At 40.2% G+C, this 18,566-nt stretch overlaps 1 protein-coding gene across 1 annotated transcript in view; it reads right to left on the bottom strand.

The window, feature by feature from the left end:
• Window positions 1-1,488: 1,488 nt before the first annotated feature.
• The window catches only part of LOC144762439 (uncharacterized), a 371,225-nt gene continuing 354,147 nt past the window's right edge, over window positions 1,489-18,566 (bottom strand). The window contains exon 7 of the mRNA XM_078647619.1: window positions 1,489-1,759. The gene's annotated coding sequence lies outside the window, so the exon portion shown is untranslated. The remainder of the gene's footprint in view (window positions 1,760-18,566) is intronic.

Raw genomic sequence — 18,566 nt, 5'->3', positions numbered from 1 at the left:
CCGTGTTCACCGCTAGAGTATTGTTTGCACCATTCCCTAGATTTATCTAGCAAATCCTTGGTGGACTCTTTCTCATTATGGCGTAAAAAAGGGACCCCAGTTATCACTGCCACAAAAGGGGCCGCCTCAGGTGGTAAATGCAGCCTAGAAGTGCTTGAAGAGCTAGGGTTAGGTGGACAAGAGGTGGTATTAGAGCTTGCAACAATATTCGCTTGTGTGGCTAGGGTGGGGTTGTGATGTTGGCAGTGACTTATTAATGCCGGAGCTAACCTCCTTGTGGTATACAGTTGATGGTTGGGTTAGTGGAGCATGTGTGAGTTGCATGGGTACATTCACTGTACTAGCTTTAATCGCTGAGCATTCCATGGGCTCCAACATATGGGTCTCATTGTTCTTAATACTGTTCGCAGACAGAAGCTCTCTGGCGCGAAAGTCATTAATAAACAAGTAAATTTTTTCGCACCTCTTTAGCAGCCCAGCCAAGCAAGTGTTCAAGCAATCAACAATATCTTTGCCAATAATCAGTTCTTCCATTTTATCCCCCATGAGTAAGCAAATATACTGGACAAGGTCCTTGTGGAGGGGGGCAGAAATACCTTTTCCCTCAGCCTTTGTAGCCTTTTCTTGTGCTTTGTTTGATGTGGTATTTAGGCGCTCAGGTCCTGGCTCACTGTATGTTGAAGCGGGGATTCATTGGGCTCTGCTACCCTGGCAGAAGGTGCCTCGACCAAAAAGCGTTCAGGGGCTGGCTCAATGGGATGTGAGACAACTGTATTGGGTAAATCAGTGGTCTTTACTAATTCCAATTCCTTTTCAGCGTTGGCTATTTTCTGATTAATAGTGCCAACTGCTGAAGTAAGGTATGAGATTATTGTGTCAGCTTTACGGGGTACTTTAGCGTCTTTGACCCCTTGACCCTCAGTCCCCAGATGTTTGCGCTTACCCATTGCGTCGATGAAAGGGGATGGCCCTGCCCGGCCTCCTCTGGCCCTGATGGCCAGAGATGGCCCGCCCTCTGCCCGGGCTCCGCACGGCGCTGCCCGCGTGCGTCCCGTGGGGCGGGAGGCTCCCCTCTCACTTGTAGCGCCTCCGGGCGCTGGTATGGCATCACAGGTCTTGCGCTGGCCGGGGCAGCTGGGGGATGTAGTTCCCGCTGCTCCCGTGCCGACCGAGGTGTAATTTTCGCCAAAAGCCGTTGCCCTTACGGCGCGGGAGGGTAGGGGAGGTGATGGTGACCCTGGTGATGCCTCTGAGCCGTTCCCCTCACGGCGTGGTTGACTGGAAGTGCCCCCTGGACTCAATTAATCTCTCCATACAATAAACATAGCCCCTTTAACTTAATAGTCCATTTCCCCTGCTTGATTTCATATATTTGGCTTGGTTGTTTGCTGCCATTCTCTGTAGAAAGAAGAAAAAGCAAAAACATTGTTTTAGTGAATTTGTGTGTGGTAGCTTTCAAAAATATTTTGCCTGCAAGGGTAAAGTTAGTGTACATTAATTATTTTACAGCTTTTTTAACAAAATTGTACCAGGATTTAATTGCATTGGCTTGTTAATGTTGGTTTGGAATTATTTGCTGCCTTGATACCTTTGATGAAAAAAAAAGGTTTTTTTGGAGAGACTTGACTGCATGAAACAGGTTGCCTTGTTTAGGTTTTTCTGTTGTGTGGTTGGAAAGTCCAGGTGTAGGATCTGGTTTTCTTTTATTTTTTCTTTCAGTTGTTCTTTCGGTGGTGTTTGGAGTTGTAGCTTTTTGGTTCTGAAAAAAGTGAAGAAATGCACTTAGTTTTTTGCTTTGAAAATGTTCGTTTTGCAAATAGCCTGCAAAGAAAATGTTTAGTCCTTACATGCTAGAAAAAAAAACATTTTGCTTTTGCTTGTGAGACTCTAATTTTTAATGCAATGATGCTAATTAAAATAAAATGCTTCTTAACTTGAAACCTGCAAAACAAATGTAATAATTGTGGTTTGTGATCATTTTTACCTAGTATAGTTTGGCTTCTTCAGTGTTGATGTGCTTGATTTGATTATTGTGGTAAAGGATGTGTTCCTCTACACTGGTGTGTTAATATGATTTTGTTCAGCTGAGAATTGTAAAAAAGAAACCCTCTTTAGTTGCATGCTTGACAAAGAACAGAAATGAAAATGTGAAATTTACAGTTGAAATGTTTTATTTTTTATTTAACTACAATCAATTTGCCCCCACCTCCACTCCATCCAGCACTTTCACTGAGGCAAGCAACTTTCGGAGTAGGAATAGTACATTTGCCCCACCACCATCCAGCACTTTCCCTGAGGCAAACACCTGTCAGAGTAGGAAAAGTAAATTTTCCCAACCACTATCCAGCACTTTGCTGCTGCAAACAATGGTTGGAGTAGGAATAGTAGATTTGCCCCACCATCATCCAGCACTTTCCCTGAGGCTAGCACCTGTGAGAGTAGGAATAGTAAATTTGCCCCACCACCATCCAGCACTTTCCCTGAGGCAAACAATTGTTGGAGTAGGAATAGTACATTTTCCACCACTACCATCCAGCACTTTCCCTAAGGCAAGCACCGGTCGGAGTAGGAATAGTAAATTCATCCCACCACCATCCAGCACTTTTTCCTGAGGCAAGCACCAGTCAGAGTAGAAATAGTAAGTTTGCCCCGCCATCATCCAGCACTTTCCCTGAGGCTAGCACCTTTGGGAGTAGGAATAGTAAATTTGCCCCTACCACATCCAAAACTTTCCCTGAGGCAAGCATCGGATGGAGTAGGAATAGTAATTTTGCCTCCATTACCATCCAACACTTTCCCTGAGGCTAGCACTTGTCGGAGTAGGAATAGTACATTTTCCCCTACCACCATCCAACACATTCCCAGAGGCAAGCACTGGTCTGAGTAGAAAAAGTAGATTGACCCCCACCACCAGCCAGCACTTTCCTTAAAATAAGCACCTGTCAGAGTAGGAATAGTAAATTTGCCCCACCACCATCCAGCACTTTCCCTGATACAAGCCCCTTTCGGAGTAGGAATAGTAAATTTGCCCCACCACCAATGAGCAATTTCTTGAGGCAAACAATGGTTGGAGTAGGAATGGTAGATTTGCCCCCACCATCTTCCAGCACTTTCCCTGAGGCTAGCACCTTAAGAGTAGGAATAGTAAAGTTGCCCCACCAACATCCAGCACTTTCCCTGAGGCAAGCACCAGTCGGAGTAGCAATAGTAAATTCACCCCACCACCTAAGACGAAACTTCTTTCAGTTACGATTGCTTGTTCGCCAAGATTGCCCTCTTTTCAATAAACCCCTGTTTGAGAGAGCCACTTACTAAGAACTTTTGTGTTGGCTTTTTCTTCTTTCCCCCCTCACTCAGCTCGAAACAGACGCCGCGCTTGAAGAACGCGAGTGTCCTCCATGCCGGCCGACGACAGGAGGTAAGAAAGGCACAGAGTATGTGTAACGGACCGCTTTGACAATTGTTTAAAGATCAGGTTGCCCATAGGGCTTATTATGGTTCTGTCACATTTATTTTTAGACCAAGCGGCTGTCGCCCCCTTTGTGGCTCTCCACTAACATAAAACAAGTGGACATAGGGGAGAATTTCTAGTTATGACCAGCATTGAAATGCAGGCTATAACAGCATATTTCTACCCGTTTGGACTACACATTTTTTGATTGAGACATTGACTCGAGTTTCTTGTGTATGTCTATCCCCTCCCCCTCTTCTCTCCTCTTTTCACAAATTTCGGCTAATATCTGTTCAGGAATTTATGCCTGATTGCTTTCTGCACTACTGGTAGGTGTGGCTTGGGAACAGTGTTTGTGCTCATTGACTCTTAAAGTAGGACCAAGTTAGATATATATTTTTTTTCTTTTTTCACAGATTTGTGTGGTCCTGAGGAGAATCCCTTAAGGGTTGGGATTCGAAACACGTAACGCGTAGACCATCAGTTCTGCCAAATTTTCTTTCCACGAATGAGTTGTGATTGTGTTGCATTTAATTCTAATGTTGTATTGGTGTTTAAGTCAACAAAGTTGAATTGGTTGAAACTAGTTGTAGATAAAAGGAAAAAAACTGTTAAAAGAACTTGTTGGTTTGGCAGACCAGGTGCCCCACATTGGGTCTATTGATTTCCCCTTGTTGAGTGTGCACTGCTTGGATTGTATGAATGAGGCATGTTGTGTATAAGCAAATATGTGATGGTATGAATTAAGGTATGAGTGAATTGTTTTTCAGCCCCCTTGTCCATAATGTATTTATTAATTTGTCCCTTTGATTGTTGACTATGTGTTAAATTGTTATATGATATATATAGAGTAATTTTGAAATAAACAAGCTACTAATGAGCTTCCAAATGTGTATGGTTTATGCATTTAGGTCAAATATGTCTGAATGATAATCAGTACTGGCATTTCTCTTGTTTTCTACTATATTGAGCTCAGCCTTACTGATCAGAGCCATACCCGTTTTTGGTCTTAGTATTTATAGCGGGAAAATTCCCTCAAGGTTTTCTTGTGACCCTATAAGGGAGGTCAACTAGATTGATTCACAGACTTTAGGGTGAAAGGGGTTTCATTTCCTTTATCACCTTTTTCGTTTTATGTTTCTATTTTTCTGTCTCCTTTTATTATTATTTTGACTGGACAAGAAAAGTTATGTCAGACAAAGAGACATTTGCTTATAGTGAAGATCATATTAAAAAGTTACTGAGCGCACCACCTGTTTTCGCTTCAGCTTCCCTGAATATTTCAATTACAACTCAGAATGAATCAGATAAACTGTTACGCTTGAAGAAAAAACAAATTAGGACAGACCTACACGGCCATTTCTTGTTGCAACATTTAAGAGAGGACACCATTCCAGGGGGCCTACAAATTCGTAACATTCCGGTGATCTTTACTGAGTATCCCATTTTTAAGAAAGGTTTTAGTTACATAGAAACCAAATGCAGTATGGACCTGATGGTCCTTACTGTGGAAACTGCATTAAGAATCTCGCAAAAAGAACTGGAAGAGATTACCGCATTAGAGACAGAAATTAAAAATGATCAAACAATAACTGATTCAAAAACTCTATTGGAAAAGGTAGATAAGGAAATTCAAGAGTTCAAGGACTATACGATCACACAAAAAACGAACCAATTCGAAAAGGACTAAAGAAATTTTTCATTGGAGATAGTGTATCCATTTCTACAGGCGGAATTTTACACACGAGTTGACTCACGCAGGTTTCTACCGGACAATCAAGGGAGATCGTGTAATCAATTTATTTCCTTTTCGGATACTTCATCTACATCCGGAGGGGATAGAGACAATAGTGACAGTCGTCCAAATCGGAATCGAAAATGGAACAAACCTCAACAACAAGGCACCCCATCCAACTCCTCTTTTTTAGGGAGAGGCCAGTCCAGACCAAGAGGCAGAGTGAGATACAATACTCAACCATGGTAGATGACCACGCGAAGACAACATTACAAGAACTAGAGGTCTCCCCGATTTTCAATTTGTCTGATAGAGTGTTGACTAAGGCAGAGGAAAGCATCCTTAGCAAAGGTTTATCTTTTGTGCCTTCAAAAAGAACTGATTTTGTCAAGATTAAAACGGAGTTCATCGAATTCTGTCGCAAAATCAGACTAACAATGTTTTTCATTGAGAATCAAACAAAAGCACCATTGGAAACTACAGGACTATGAAACAAGTCAACATTCTGCCCTCCTGGAAATAAAATACCAAAAGAGGTTTTACTAATTGAGAAAACAGTTTTATCAGCTATCTCAGAGATGGAAAAGAGTAATCATTATGTCAAACATAATATCACAAAAGAACAACGGGAAGCCTTGAATACATTAAAAAATGATTCCACTGTGGTAATAAAGCAAGCGGACAAAGGCGGTTCGATAGTAGTCTGGGGAACCATTGACTACACGGCTGAGGTCCTTAGACAACTTAATGACCCCACTTGTTATAGAAAGATTTCTAAAGACCCCACTCTAGAATTTCAAAATCAATTTTTCGTGATCCTAAAGTAAGGATTTGAACAAGGATTCCTCGGTCATAAAGAGTATAATTTCCTACAGAATAAACATCCAAGAGTACCAGTATTTTATATACTGCCAAAGATTCATAAAAGTACAGAAAATCCACTCGGAAGGCCGATAGTTTCCGGGCGTGAATCTTTAATAGAACCTATTTCCAAATACGTGGATTGCTTTTTAAAAGGTTTCATGAGCGACGTTATCTCCTATTTACAAGACACCACTGACTTCATTAACCGCATGCGCGCTGCGGTGATTTTCGCGCTACGCGGCTTTTTTCAAAAAGCCGCGTTACATGACGAGCTGAGCTCGTCATCAGCGTGCGAGCGGCACAACTCATGACGAGCTCAGCTCGTCATGCGCGCCGAAGGGGTTAACAAATTGGAGACAGTGGACTTCGACAAGAAAAAAGATCTAATGGTGACACTATATGTCACGTCGTTGTATACTCAAATTCCACAGGATGAAGCAGTGGCAGTGCTTTCCTACTACCTGGAAAAAAGATCAAGACCGGTTCAAGTGCCAACTCAATTCATAGTTAATCTGGCTGCATTTGCCCTCAAGAAAAACTACTTTACATTCGGATACGACTTTTTCCTTCAGGTCAAGGGAGTCGCGATGGCAGTACTTTTTATGTCAATGTATGAGGATACATTCATCCACAACAATAACCCGTTTTCACGGTATATCACTAGATGGCTACAGTTTATTGACGATGTTTTTATGGTGTGGACGGGTGGAGAGGAACAACTAATTCTATTCTATGAGTGGTTGAATGAAAGAACAACTGACATCAAATTTAGCATCCAACAATCAGCAAACAAAATATCATTTTTGGACATAGAGGTTTATCCGATTGATGGAGGGCTGGTGACAACTTTATACACAAAACCAACCGATAGGAATAAAGCTCTGTTATTCTCCAGCAACTACCCAAGGAGCCTGTGCGAAAACTTGCCGTACGGCCAGTTTTTAAGAATTCGTAGAAATTGTTTCTACACAGATGAGTTCAAATTACATGCAAGCAAACTTACGGATAAACTACGGGTACCAGGATATCCGAAAAAGTTAGTGAAAAATGCAATGAAACGTGCGCAATGGACCCCAATAGAGTCCCTCCTGGAGAGAAAGAACAAACCAAAGATGGAACGCCAAGTGTGGGTCACCACGTTCTGTCCAAACTCGAATAAAATGAAAAAAATAATCTCTCACATTTGGCATCTTGGTAAAAACCTAGACAGTAGTCTAGCTTCCCCACCGTTGTTTGCTTTCAAGAAAGAAAGCAGTATATCAAACCATGTAGTAAGAGGATTGATTCAAAAGGACCCGAAACCAACATTAAGACAACTCATGGGACTGTCACCGATTGTAGGCCATCATAAATGTGGCACCTGTGATTGTTGTTGTTTTAAGGTAGAAGGCTGCCTTTTTAAACATCATGGAATCTTCTGGAAGCACGACACATTCAGTAACTGTAAAACAAAGAATGTAATCTACGGGATTACGTGTCCTTGTGGATTGCTCTACATTGGAAAAACTAACCAAGAAGTAAGGCAAAGAATCTCCCAGCATAAATAACACATAAAAACAAATGTTGAGACCGCACCACTTGTAAATCACTGGAAAAAGAAGGCACACAGCATAAATGATTGACGGTGGACTGTTATCTCGAAAGTCGAAAGAGACCCACGAGGAGGCAATATTGAATTGAAATTGGCCCAAAGAGAGGCATTCCTGATTGTCAAATTCGACACGGCCGTGTCAGATCTAAATGAAATGTCAGAAATGTATAAACTGTAACCATTACTGGTTCATGCTCTTTAAGCTTATAATGGCTTTTGCTGCTTCAGTATAACGAGCAGTAGGTGCTAAGGCCAATGCTGTCAAGAGAATTGGAGGCATGCAAGTCAGATTCTAGTCTACCCCCAACCCTTCAAGCTGCCATCTTTAGCCTGCCAATCTCAGATCAGTCTACCAAAATATCCCTGGTCATACGACCTTGATATCAACCCGTCCCCACAATGAGTCAATGGATTACACATTCATAGGGGGCATAGCGTTTTTCCACTATGAATTTTTAACAACCATGAATCACAATGCTAGTCAAGGGAAATATCTACTATGGCCATTATGATAAATGGATTCGTCATCCATCCTGAGATTCATGTATATTTATAACTGGTTTTTGTAGCTCAAATACATGATTTTAATAGTCCCGTACCGAACGATCCAAACGCGCATGCGCGGAACGGAAAAAACTACATTACCTATGAAACCATTGCTGCACCATGACGCCATTACCAGACACCGAGGTTTGCCAACTGGAATAGCAAGCAGACCCCAGTGAGACTAGCGGTTGATTTATTTGAATCCGGTAAGACGCAACTTCTTTCAGTTAAGATTGCTTGTTCATCAAGATTGCCCTCTTTTCAATAAACCCCCGTTTGAGAGGGCCACTTACTAAGAACTTTTGTGTTGGCTCTTTCTTCTTTCCCCCCATACTCAGCTCGAAACAGACGCCGCCCTTGAAGAACGCGAGTGTCCTCCACGCCGGCCGGCGACAGGAGGTAAGAAAGGCACAGAGTATGTGTAACGGACCGCTTTGACAATTGTTTAAAGATCAGGTTGACCATAGGGCTTATTATGGTTCTGTCACATTTATTTTTAGTCCAAGCGGCTGTCGCCCCCATTGTGGCTCTCCACTAACATAAAACAAGTGGACATAGGGGAGCATTTCTAGGTAAGACCAGCATTGAAATGCAGGCTATAACAGCGTATTTCTACTAGTTTGCACTACACATTTTTTGAATGAGACCTTGACTCGAGTTTCTTGTGTATGTCTATCCCCTCCCCCTCTTCTCTCCTCTTTTCAGAAATTTCGGCTAATATCTGTTTAGGAATTTATGCCTGACTGATTGCTGCACTACTGGTAGGTGTGGCTTGAGAACAGTGTTTGTGCTCATTGACGCTTAAAGTAGGACCAAGTTAGATATATATTTTTTTGTCTTTTTTCACAGATTGGTGTGGTCCTGAGGAGAATCCCTTAAGTGATGAGATTCGAAACGCGTAAAACGTAGACCATCAGTTCTGCCAAATTTTCTTTTCACGAATGAGTTGTGATTGTGTTGCTTTTAATTCTAATGTTGTATTGGTGTTTAATTCAACTAAGTTGAATTGGTTAAAACTAGTTGTAGATAAAAGGAAAAAAAACTGTTAAAAGAACTTGTTGGTTTGGCAGACCAGGTGCCCCACATTGGGTCTACTGATTTCCCCTGTTGAGTGTGCACTACTTGGATTGTATGAATGAGGCATGTTGTGTATAAGCAGATATGTGATGGTGAGAATGCAGGTATGAGTGAATTGTTTTTCAGCCCCCTTGTCCATAATGTATTTATTAATTTTTCCCTTTGATTGTTGATTATGTGTTAAATTGTTATATGATATAAATAGAGCAATTTTGAAATAAACAAGCTACTAATGAGCTTCCAAATGTGTATGGTTTATGCATTTAGGTCAAATATGTCTGAATGATAATCAGTACTGGCATTTCTCTTGTTACCCACCATCATCCAGCACTTTCCCTGAGGCTAGCACCTGTGGGAGTAGGAATAGTAAATTTGCCCCACCTCCATCCAAAACTTTCCCTAAGGCAAGCACCGGATGGAGTAGGAATAGTAATTTTGCCTCCATCATCATCCAACATTTTCCCTGAGCATCTTCTCTGAGGCAAACACATGAAGTTGTTAAAATACTAATTTTCTAACATATCACGGATCAATGCCTGCTAATTTATTATTTCTGATATTAATAAAGTTTTTTTCTTTGATTCAGATCATTTTTTACAGTTTAGTTACAGTTGGTTTTGGAAATGTTTATTTGTTCTAGGTTGGTATTCGATATTGCTGTATGTCCAATCTCTGTCGATATCAAAATGAAACTTTTGATATTTTATAGTTTAGCTTATGGGATTTTTACTTTTAAATACATTTTGTTCATTTAATTTATCCACTTACTTTTCAAAGGAAAGATAATTTCAGGAATATCTGCCGTAGACTAGGGGTTGCTTTTAAAATACAGCAAATGCTATAAATAAGTAAAAAATATTTTGTAAGTACTTGAGGATTAGGTGTGATCATTTGGAAGCTGTTTACTTATAAATGTACACTTACTTCAGACTGTAGATGGCAGTGTTCAACTGGAAGGTCAGAAAAAATGATCCTGCTACTCCTGCTACTTGTGTTCACCATGGAAATCAATGTACCACTGAGCACAAAATGGTGGACAGCTTCTTTTATATGTTTTTTGGGGGTAAACGTGAATTTACAAGAAAATATGTTTTGGTAAAAAAAGTTTGTGTGATTCACAACCTGACAGAATGTTTATTTTGTCTAGTGTAAAAATGTTAATTTACACGTTCTTCCTCGGAATGTCAGCCATTTTGACGGTGGGTCAGGGGCTATAATAAAAATAGTTGAAGGACTGCTGTTTTATGTGCTTCCAATTTATTTGCCTCTGATATTAGTGTATATTTTATAGAAAATGCTGTAAATATATGTGTAAATTTTGCAGTTTTTTTCAAACATATTTTTAGATTTTATTAATTATACCCAGCTATTTTAATGGATAGGTACTGTAAAAAAATATTTAAATTAATACCAGGGCATTAATGATCTAACCCACCCAAAACCCTATTTCCCTTACATCCCGTCCCAGAGGAAGGGTGAAAAAAATGTAACTTACTGAAATTTTTGTAATAAACAATGAAAACATATTATGTGTTGTAGTGGTATGTGTTGTATTACTATGCATTGTATTGGAATGCGTTGTAACAGTTGTTTTAATATATCTCACTGAACATGTATTGTAATGGGTTGCTTAGAAAAAATGTGCATTGTAATGTATTTGCTTGTATTTGCGTTGAAAAAACTGCGTTGTGAAAGTATGCGTTGTAATAGTTTGCATTGTAACGTCATATATTCAGCCCACGGCACTATTAACCCCATTACAGATTACATTTACACTGTCGCACATAGCATTGGACGTTTATTATCAATCCCAAACACCAAGAGGGCATTTTCGTTTGCCCAGCTACTGTTAACAACTATTTAGCGAAATCACACACATCCTGTCTAATGCCAGCAATTTCTTCTCAGTACCACCATGTACACAAATATTCTCTACATGTTATTATTGAAAGAAGACAAAGATAATATTTTTCACTAGTGAACTTTTGTTATGCAGAGACCCAATAGGAAACTTTCATGATTGCTGTTATTCCCTTGGTTGCCCCCACCTGCCGTCCGTCAGTGTTCCCATCAATGGCTAATTGCTTTCCATACATCAGTGAAAAATGCTGTTTGCTGGCTGATTTACAATTTTTGTATGCCTTGATAAGTTGATAAGACACACTTCTATAGCCTATACCTTGCGAGTAACAACAGCTCGCGTTCTGTTGGGTTTAAGATGGGCTGATTAGCTTGATTGTTTATCATTTTTAATAAAGACCAGCTGTCTACTCTGAATTCCACACTGGTTTCCCCTACCCCCATCATGGCACCAGAATTTCACGCACTTTTCATTGTGTGCCTCCGGGCTGAAGTGATAAATGGCTAAACCAAAACCATTACTGTAACGCTAATTGGGTGAGTTTTCGACACCGTTTCATGTTTTGAATGCTTTCACAGTGGAAGCCTCCCTGTTGTGGCCTCACAAGTATCACCTTTATGTGTGCAGGTGTGGTTGTGTCTAATCATTATGTTTGCTGCATGCACATTTCTCAAGGGCATGATCTTGACATTGCATCCCATGCCTCACTCCATAGAAAAACGTGTGCTTTATGATATGTATTAATTTGTCTGCTCTATATGAGTTCCAGGACGGGTTTTACTGAGAAAAAGGTACAATATCTACCATAATTTGGTTAGGTGATTGGTAATCTCGACTTGAAATTACTCATTAGAGATGCCTTCTACTGTGTACATTAGGGTATTTTAGTTCCCGAAGAATTGCCACAAGATCTTTTCGACAATTTCAGGCAAGAAGCATGTTGACTGTCTAACAATTCACGTGACTATCTAGGACCATTATCTCCTCCGAAAGCGAACTACAGTATTTAACTTAGCTAATTAATGAAAATCTCTTGTCCTTGGATCTCATTTGCCCTATTTTAAATACAATATTTGCTTTTTCCCAACCACTGACACTAATCTACACCACTGGCCCACACCCCCCACTTTATTATACGGCAGCCTTTTGAAAGATCTCTGGCAAAGAGCTCATTCGTGGTGCTCGTCGGGCATTGCAGTGCTGGCCCGACCAGGAGATAGCCCATTTATGAAGCATAACACACATTTGGCTCTTGCTCCTATTGGAGCACTTTCCCACTCTAGACAAACCGCACCTATATACACTTTCCCCAACTTCTGTTAATAGGAACTGCATACTATATGTGTTGTCAGTCAAGGTCTGATAAACTAACACTGATCACATATCTTGGTAAAATTAGAACAAATTACATATGTAGCATGTGAAACTGTATTTGCAATGGTTCTCTTGGCAATGTGTGGCCTACATCCCTAGCAGTAGACTTTATCTGCAAAAACAACATTCCAAGCAAAGATGGAAAATACTGTGCCTCAAAATTAATGAATGCGTTCGTGAAGCAGTAGTCAGCATCACAGATTGCCTGCACATCGTTAGAGCGGGCATATTTTCATGTCTTGCCAGGCAAATACAAATACAAATGTCACATTGAAAATCAGGAGCACTTATGACTGTTGTTATTATCAGAGTCGAAGATAGACTGACCTAGATACAGAGAATTATTCTAGGAAAATACTTGTGTTTAAATGATTTACGTTATTTCCAAGTACTATTTCAGAAGTCATCCTTTGAAGATTATGAGTTTCAGACTTTGGAAGGCTTTCTTTTGACACTTGTATAGTATACTTGTACAATATTAAGGTATTGACAAAGGTTTAGGAAGTGATTGCTTGTTGTAAAGTGAAATCTATAATACAAATGTGCATTAATTATATTACAGTTTATGAAACTGTCACTTTGAACATAATTTGAGTCACAATGCAAGTTTGATTTCAAAATATTTTATTTATAAAGAAGTGACCAAGAAAATAAGGAGCGAAATACAATAAAAGTGATACAATTGAAGCAAGATAAATACCTAATCAGGGGCTAAAAATGAGGTGTAAACAAAGTAAGTGCGTATAAAAATAAAAGTAACCTATTATATAATACAGAAATCGATTAGGTAAAAGTTATCATCAAAGCAATAAACAAAAGTATCACTATCAAATTGTGAAATAGAGACAGGGGAGGAAATAGAAGAAAAGAAAGAAGAAAGAAAGAGAGAGAGAGCAAGAAGAAAGATGAAAAGGGATAGAGGAAGAAAAGAGAAGAAGGAAGAAAGGAGGATTCCCACAGGAGTAATCCATCATACAAAATCATAGGACACCAAGAAGACAGACAAATCAAAAAGGAAACTGAGCAACCAACCCTCTTGATGACAGATCCATATAATCATCCAAAGCTTTCCAAACTCCACTAGAGATAGAAGGAGAGAGATGAGCATGATCAATCGAAACGTGAGCGCTGCGCAAAAAGGAGACCCACGCCCACCATGTATGATAGGAAATCGAAGAAAAGGATTTCCACTCCATAAGTATAATTTTCACCGCAACAGTCAGAAGAAGATCCATCAACTGTATTTCCATGGGATCTAAGGGGAGAGGAGTAGGGGCAGCCAGTGGTCCCAATAAAATTAAAGGGAAAGAGAGTTGGAACTCAATACCAAAGATAAGAGAAAGATGTTTATGGATAAGGTTCCAAAAAGGCTGAAGCAGGGAACAACCAAAAAACATATGTTGAAAATCGCCCGCCAACAATCCACAACTCCAACATAAATTGTCATCTTTAAGATTGAGCGAATGTAGACGCACAGGCGTCCAATGAAGGAGATTGAGAGAGAAAAATTTAGACTGCATTAAAGATGGAGCGATTTTATTGCGAAGGGAGAGTTTACCAATCAATTGCCAAGTATCTGAGGAAATATGATCCGTAATGTCATGATCAAAATGGTGTAACCATTTTTGCTGAGCAACCGTCTGTGCGGGTATTGAAGCAGATGATAAAAATTTATAAATCTTAGAGGCAACGTGACCAGATTTAATCCAGATATGAAAAAGTGAAATAGTAGAAGAGGTAGGATGAAGACGTACCTTAGCAAGAGCCACTTTAATTTTAAGAAAAGTATCAAAATCAAGGTTTGTTAAAGAGTGTTTCGTAGCCAAGGTAGAAAAAGGTAATGGCTCATCAGAAGCGCCATAAAGATGTTTAACAAGAGAGATCCCTTTAGCTGCCCAGTATGACATTGTCGTGTATTTCTATAGGTTCTGAATCGATCCCCCTATTCCTGACCCTATTCTGGTTAAACTACCTAGCTAGTTAACTAACAGTCAGCCCATGAGGCAAGAAATCCCCCATGATGCAGATACCGTTATCTGACGCAGTCACACTACGGCACAGGAACGTGTTATCTGATTAGGTCATAACGCTTGAGATCTAATTAGACAAGCGACATTCCTCCAGCCCCTGATAAGGCATACGACGTTCTCATAACAAATCAAACCTATGACAACCTGGAAAATCCGTGCGGCCATTGTTTTGATTTCACAGAGAACTTTTGCAAAAGAATGTGCTAACGAGCAAGTCGTATGACATCTTTATTGACGTACCTATGTCCATCCTTACGTCAATCTCGGCACCTTTTAAGGTATAAATATTGCCGACCTTGCCCTATGCAAACACACGCGTGGTGACAAGACGGAGCAGCCATACTTGCCGAAGCCGAGAGCAGAAGCAGACCCCGCAGGCAGCAGCCCCGCCTTCCTGACGCGCTGAGAGACGCGCTGCTATCTCAAGCCGAGAGACCCAGCACCGGCGCTTCCGGGTAGCCCTCGCAGGCAGCCTGGAATATCGAGAGCAGAGAAAGAGATACTATTCCTCATTCATCCTAAATTCCAGGTACAGAACTGAATAACCCCTCCTAGAGAATTCTTTAGTTATTCACTTGGCAAAAACAAACTTAACTTAAACTGTAACTTTCTATTCCCGCCCACGCATTAGACTTAGGTCAGGTACACGGGGTAGGCGTATTTAGAAACACCAGTTGAGTACGTTTAGTCAAATGTATATGTGTATGTAAATATATTTTAATCATTTTAAACATCATATGGCTCAGAAACCATATCAATGTTTTTACAGTATTATTTTATACTATTGCTTTTAATGTATGCACTTTACTTAACTATAAGTATTGCAATAATATCGATCCATTTCTCTTGTACGAGAAAAGAGACTGATCAATAAATAACATCTTTTATTGAACACGCCCGTCTCTTCCTTTTCTCTACATTCTGATGAGACTAAGAATGCACGTACTGACTGAGTAAAATAATTGCCTTGTGCTCACACGACTCTTGAGATTGACTCTTGATTAGGGGAGAGCAAAGTTGTCATGTTCTATGGTTGTCAGAAACTAAATCCCTTCTTGTCTAATCAGGGGAGGTAATTCTTTCCTGAACATTCGAGAAAGTTTCTAGCGAACTCTGAGCTTAGCTGGCAAACCCAAAAATTAAGTCTAGTATCGACAGTAGTAGACCTAGTTAACGTCTGGCCTAGGCCTTTACTGCTGTAGGTACTATTCCAATGCGCAGAGCCTATTGGGAAGATAGGAACTACACTACAACATGAGGACGGGAGTAATGTTGAGTTTAATTTTAGAATTCCGCCAAATAGACGTCCACCTAGTTTTATGTAAAGGGATTGCCACTTTCTTATCTATTTTCCTGACCGCAGCAATCGTATCTAGAATTATAGAACGAGAAAACAGGATATGCAAATTAGATGTGGTGCAAAAAGAGGCAGTAGGCAAAGGAGATGCTAAGTCCTGCTCTATGAGCAGCCAAGAAGGAACATGAGGAGATGGAGGAGAGAACCACAAGGCACCTTGAGAGGCCAAAAAGGCAGTTTGGTATTTGTCCCAATCAGGAAAATTGCAGCCTCCCATATCGCAGGGCCGGCGCAAAACTTTATATGCAAGTCTAGCACGTTTGTCATTCCATAGAAATTTAGATGTCAGAACATCAATTTCGCGAAAAAAGGAATCTGATAACTTAACCGGAAGCATGGATGAAACAAAATTAATAATAGGGGTGATCATCATTTTGAGAGTCTGGAGGCGACCCCACCAGGAGATATGTTTCGGAGACCATGTATCCAAAAGACGACGCACTTTAAGGAGAGTCTGGGATTCATTACAGGCAGTAGTGGCATAAAGGGTAGAACAGAAGTAAATCCCTAAGTATTTCAGGTGCGTAGACTGCCACTTAAAGCCCGCAGATCCCATATGAGAAGGGAAACAGTAGGCATTCAAAGGGAACATTTCCGTCTTATCCTTATTTAGGGTATAACCTGAAACTGATGAGAAGAGAGAAATAGTATTTGAAATAGCAGGTATTGCCAGGGGTATATTATCGGAAAAAATAAGAACATCATCTGCGTAGGCAGCAGTTTTAATACAGTGAGGCCCGAATGAAAAACCTTTAATATCTGGGTGTAAGTCAATTAATCGAAGAAGAGGATCAATAGATAATAAGAATAAAAGTGGGGATAAAGGACAACCTTGTCTAGTGTCCTGACGAAGATTAAAAAATGACGACGTAGCACCATTAACTCTAATGTTAGCTCTAGGTTGAGAATATAAGGACATTACCATGTTAATGAAAGAGTCGCCAAGGTTGTGTGCGCATAAAACGGCCCGAAGAAACGGCCAAGAGAGCTTGTCGAAGGCCTTTTCCGCATCAAGGGCCAAGGCCGCAGCAGGGAGTTGAGATCGTTTAGCTGCACCAAGAATATGACAAAAGGTGCGTATATTGTCTCGCGCAAGACGACCCTTTACAAAACCGGTTTGAGAGGATGAACACGATGAGGGATAAGGGATTCCAATCTTTTGGCCAGGATTTTAGCAAAGATCTTAGCTTCCATGTTAAGAACAGAGATAGGACGGAAGTTTTTGGGATCCGAATGATCTTTCCCTTCTTTTGGAATCACTACTATAGTTGCTTCAGCAGCAGTACCAGAAACAGACCCATCCTTAAGAAAAGAATCAAACACAGATTGCAATTTGGGAACAAGTGCAGGGAGAAAAGTTTTATAAAATAAAATAGGATAACCATCAGGGCCCGGGGCCTTACCAGAACGAGTAGCTTTAATTGCGGTAACAATTTCCTCAGGGGAGATTGGTCTATTTAATAAAATGCGATCATCCTCAGAGACCGACTGAACCGGAACCGATTTTAAAAAATCTCGACACTGGTCAAAAGAGGATTGATTAGAAGGAGTATATAGTTTGTTATAAAAATCCCGAAAAACTTCAAGTATTTCATCAGTTTGGAATTTTTTAGATCCCGAGTGGTCAGTAATAAAAGAAATTTGCGAGGACTTAAAGGAGCAATCTTGGAATTTCAGTGTAGCCGCCAGAAACTTCCCAGCACGATTTTTTAACAATAAATTTTTGGAGTTTTGCGCTTGTACTCCAATATGGGCTCTTTTAGTAACGATAGTATTATATTTGTATTTCAGTTGTTTTATTAGCTGTAAACAAGATGAATCCTTAGAGTGTCTAAAAGTGGCTTCCAGAGTTTTAATTTCAGAGGATAAATCTGTAAACTCCTTTTTAATAGCAGAATTCCTTTTGGACATACATTTAATAACTTGACCCCGGAAAGTGCATTTAAACGAATCCCAGAGGACGATTGGGGAAGAAACAGAGCCGTCGTTCTCATGGAAAAAAGTTTCTATAGCCTTAGAAAATTCAATAACCTGAGAGACATCATGCAAAACTTCGGTATTCAATCTCCAGGAACGAGCACGTGATTTAGGGGCAAAGGGTGATAACGTAAAAGTAACCGCAGCGTGATCAGAAATCAAAATAGGATGTATAAGCGGAGAAGAAGAAGATGAAACAAGAGAACAATGAACAAGGAGATAATCAATACGAGAAAAGGAAGAATGAGGCGAAGAAAAGAAAGAAAAGTCACTACCAGTGGGATTGTGAAGACGCCATATATCTTGAAGGTGAGTAAAGGAGCACATGTTAAGCATTTGTTTGTGGGATTTAGGGGGGCGAAACTGAAATGCAGAATTCCTATCTAAAAGAGGATCCATTGGTAAATTAAAATCTCCGCCAACAATAAGATTGTCAGAATGCGGGGTGTCATTCAATGTTTTGGTAACCGATTTCCAAAAGGACGGATCGTCAACGTTAGGAGCATAGATATTCATCACATAAAGATCATGATGTCCATCCGACAGTTTAGATAACAACCAACGACCCTCAGAATCATGATCAGAAGAGAGTATAGACAAGCCAGAATTCTTTGAAATTAATGTAACAACCCATTCCGTTTGCCCGAGGCATCAGAACAGCAAACATCCGAAACCCACTCCTTCTTCAAAAACACCGCCTCTC

This window comes from Lissotriton helveticus, chromosome 6, assembly GCF_964261635.1.
Source record: "Lissotriton helveticus chromosome 6, aLisHel1.1, whole genome shotgun sequence".
In the NCBI taxonomy this organism is placed as follows: domain Eukaryota; kingdom Metazoa; phylum Chordata; class Amphibia; order Caudata; family Salamandridae; genus Lissotriton; species Lissotriton helveticus.
The sequence above is the reverse complement of the archived record's forward strand: the minus strand, read 5'-3'. Positions and strand labels throughout refer to the sequence as shown.